Source organism: Sciurus carolinensis, chromosome 16, assembly GCF_902686445.1.
Source record: "Sciurus carolinensis chromosome 16, mSciCar1.2, whole genome shotgun sequence".
NCBI lineage: Eukaryota > Metazoa > Chordata > Mammalia > Rodentia > Sciuridae > Sciurus > Sciurus carolinensis.
In genome coordinates, this window is record NC_062228.1 from 24,082,050 (window position 1) to 24,086,423 (window position 4,374).

Below are 4,374 nucleotides of genomic sequence, written 5' to 3' on the forward strand. Positions count from 1 at the left end.
TCACAGATTAGAAACCACAGAAATGTGAAAATGATAACAGAATGGTCTTAGAAACTGGCATATATTGAATGCTGATCTGTAAAACACTCATCTCAATACAATGTGCAGAGAGAATGATTGTGAATATTAACACAGGTGATTCTATGCTATTCAAAATATTTTTGTCCTCATTGATCACTTTATACTTTTTTTCCTTTATAAAAATATGACAATTTGGTGAAAAAGTAACTCACTCAAGCCAACACCAGATAATAATTAAATTAATTTGAGCTTAACTCCAGTGTCTCATATATGGGGGTTGTTCTGATAGAAACGCTTTTGTATTCTATAGTACACAATTGGTAATTAATTGGGCTCTACTTCTCCAGGACATAATAATTATTTTTAAATTATTCTCTCTTATACTAATTAGGGAGTGTATTACATTTATTTATTTTATGAATATGTGATTCTATCTTATTTTATTTATTTTAGTAGGTACATGTGATGTGTGAATTTCTCAAAATAGGGAGTGTGTCATATTCCTTTCTAGAAATTAGCAGGATATGTTTTCACTTAATTTTCATAGGTTAACTGTCCAGTGATACTCTCTTCTGTCTTCATTTATCCATTAAGTGATATTCAGTGGTATGACATATGTTCCAGGCAGTATGCTAGGCATGGGGGTTTCATCAATAGGTAAGTCAGACAGAGTTCTGGACTTCTTAGCCTTTACATGCTCATGTACCCAAGATGTATACACAGAGATAAGTGGGAAATAGGCCTGAGGATTACCAAATGTCCATTTGGTATGCTAGAAGGAAGTATCTAAGATGATATGATAGGAGAAAGTAATCATGCAGTTTCCCCTTGGGGAGAACATAGTCAATGCAAGACCTTAAATTAAGAAAAAAAGCAGTCATATCTGACATTTGGTATATGAGGAATGGTGTTTCAGGCAGAGCAAAGAGTAAGTTAAACCTTAGGGCAAGGAAAAACTTCATGACAATCAGAAAAGAATCCAAGTAAGCAATTTAATGGGAGAATAATAAAGAATTGGAGCAGGATAAGTAATTGGAATTTGTTCTAAATGTAATATAATGGCACTTTAAACTCACAAATTTTGTGGAGAGAATAAATTAAACCATAACTCATCATTATATTTATATAGCAAAACTGTTTTCTAGGATAGTAAAGGATAGGTAGAGAGAAAATCCAATATCCTTTTGGGAAATGTTGGGCCTGAGATGGTTTTGAGACCTTAAAGCTGATGTTTTAAGAAGGCACTTGGATGCATGACTCTAGACTTTAGTGGAAAAGTCTTGAACAAAAGCTATTCATTGAATTGATACATTTATAGATGACATGAAAACCCATGGACAAGCGGAAAGCATGAGCTAATTCAATCACAAAGGATTGGAATAGTTTAAGGTGAACAAAAGTAGAAAATGTTGCAAGAAATTTGAAATGGAGTTCTCAGTACGAGATGAAAGACTTTCAAATGAGTAGGAGAGATGCACCCATCAAAAACTGGCAAGAGCCTGTGAAAATAAGAGAATGGTCCCTTGAATTTGGTCACGTGGAGATATTGATGTAGTTAGGAATGCTGTGAGGAAATGAAAAATGCAATGACTGAAATACATATTTATTATGTTTTTCCTTTTTGTTTCATTTTTTAGTTCTATTTTCATATTTTGTAATAGAGTGTATACCAGAACTTTTTCTTATTTTGCATACTTTAATTTTGGAACAAAATAAAACAACAAAAAACACAATACAACATCCAACCCTGCTGCCAAACTAGGTAGGGGATGGGGGGGCTTGAAGGCCCTATTTCTTGCCTTAAGACACCAAGGACAGGAGAAAACCCACTAGAACATAAGTCAGCAGAGGAAGCCAGGTGGGAAAGGGCCATTCACGGCTAATGTAGGAGCCAGGGGGACACTATACAGAGCGCAGATTTCTCAGTGGCAACTCCTAATCTGCTTCCATGTGAGATGCATTCTCATTACTCTCAAGAGGGGGTACCTCATCAGGAACAGTATTGCTGGGTTCCTCTGCTGTCACTTCATCTTCATTAGTGCCCAGGCCTAGCTTTATCATGTGGTAGATGCGATTGGAGTGGGTCTGGGGGTCCTCAAGGGAGAAACCAGAAGACAGCAGCACAGTTTCAAATAGCAGCACCACCAGATCCTTGACAGCCTTGTCATTTTTGTCTGCCTCTGCCTTTTGCCACAGTATCTCCACAATCAGGTGGTCAGGGTTGATCTCCAGGTGCTTTTTGGCCATCATGTAGCCCATTGTAGAGTTGTCTCAAAGTGCCTGGGCCTTCATGATCCACTCCATGTTGGCTGTCCAGCCATAGATGCTGGTAACAATGCAGCAGGGTGAAGACACAAGCCTATTGGAGATTGTCACCTTCTCAACATTTTTATCCAAGATTTCCTTCATGAGCTTGCAAATGTTCTCAAATTTTGCCTTGCTCTCCTCCATTTTCTTTTTTTCCTTCTCATCCTCAGGTAGCTCCAGGCCTTCTTTGGTCACAGAGACCAGGTTCTTCCCATCAAACTCCTTGAGTTGCTGCACACCGTACTCATCAATAGGCTCAGTCACATAAACCACCTCAAAGCCCCGCTTCTGCACACGCTCCACAAAAGCAGAGTTGGCCACCTGCTCTATGTTTTTACCAGTGATGTAATAGATGGACTTCGTTGTCTCCTTCATGTGAAAGACATACTCTGACAGAGAAGTCACCTCATTTCCAGACTGGGAGGTGTGGTAATGCAGCAGCTCAGAAAGGCACCGTCAATTAGTAGAATCTTCATGGATTCCAAGCTTAAGATTTTTAGGAAATGCCTCATAGAATTTTTTGTAGTTCTCCTTGTCTTCTGCCAACTCAGAGAAGAGCTCAAGGCACTTATTCCCAATGTTTTTGCATATGACTCTCAAGATTTTGCTCTGCTGAAGCATTTCTCGGGAGACATTCAGGGGCAGGTCCTCAGAGCCAACAACACCACAAATGAAGTTGAGATACTCTGGTATCAGCTCATCCACAGCTGTCCATGATGAACACATGACTGACAGAGGTTTGGTGTTGTTGTTGCTCTTCTTTTTCTCAAAGAGGTCAAAGGGAGCCCGCCAAGGATGAACAGTAATGCCCTGAATTCCAACTGATCTTCTACAGAAAAGTGCTTGAATGCCAGGTGGTCTTCCCAGTCATTGGTGAGGCTCTTGTAGAATTCTCCATATTCTTCCTGAGTAATGTCATCAGGGTTTCTGGTCCAAATAGGCTTGGTCTTGTTCAGTTCTTCATGATCAATATATTTCTCCTCAATCTTTGTTTTCTTTTTCTTATCCTTACCAGTATCATCCTCTTCATCTGAGCACACATTTTCAATCTTGGGTTTTTCCTCATCATCCTTATCTTCCTCCTCTGTCTCACATTTCTCTTCCTTTGCCTTGACATCACTGATTTCCTTCTCTTATCCCTTCTCCACATAATGGGTGATTGGATAGCCTATGAACTGTGAGTGCTTCTTCACCACTTCTTTGACCCGCCTCTCCTCTAAGTACTCTGCCTGGTCTTCTTTGAGGTGGAGAATGACTTTAGTACCCCAGCCAATGGGCTCACCATGATCAGCCCGTACAGTGAAGGATCCCCCAGCAGAAGACTCCCAGGCATACTGTTCTTCATCATTGTGCTTTGTGATCACAACCACGTTCTCTGCCACCAGATAGGCAGAATAAAATCCAACACCAAATTGCCCAATCATGGATATGTCTGCACCAGCCTGAAGAACCTCCATAAATGCTTTAGTACCAGACTTGGCAATGGTTCCCAAGTTGTTTATGAGATCAGACTTGGTCGTGCCAATGCCTGTGTCCACCAAAGTCAGGGTCCTTTCCTGAGGGTTGGGGATGATGTCAATTTTCAGCTCTTTACCACTGTCCAACTTGGAAGGGTCTGTCAGACTCTCAGAGCGAATCTTGTCCAAGGCATCAGAAGCATTAGAGATCAATTCCTGAAGAAAAATTTCCTTGTTGGAATAGAAGGTATTGATGATGAGAGACATGAGTTGGGCAATTTCTGCCTGAAAGGCAAAGGTCCCCACCTCCTCCTCTCCATGGCGCACTTCCTCAGGCATCTTGATGAGAAGAGCTGTGAGTATTAGAGTAGAGTGGGCCCGAATAGTGTGCAACTTGCTCACCACACCTAGGCTGCTGGGGGGAGGGGGGTGACTCAAGAGAGCTCTACCAGAACTTTCTAACTTTTAATTTTAACTTTAAAATTCCCATGAACACCTCAGGAGCAAAATCTTGTTTTCTAATATCCTTCTCCAATGAGGGAAAACAGGACTTCTGGAAGAAAGGGAGCTGCTTCAAGCACTGGGGAAG

At 40.7% G+C, this 4,374-nt stretch overlaps 1 pseudogene; it reads right to left on the minus strand.

Moving 5' to 3' along the window:
- Nucleotides 1-1,956: 1,956 nt before the first annotated feature.
- LOC124967538 (heat shock protein HSP 90-beta-like) lies at nt 1,957-4,124 on the minus strand (annotated as a pseudogene).
- Between the last annotated feature and the right edge of the window lie 250 nt (nt 4,125-4,374).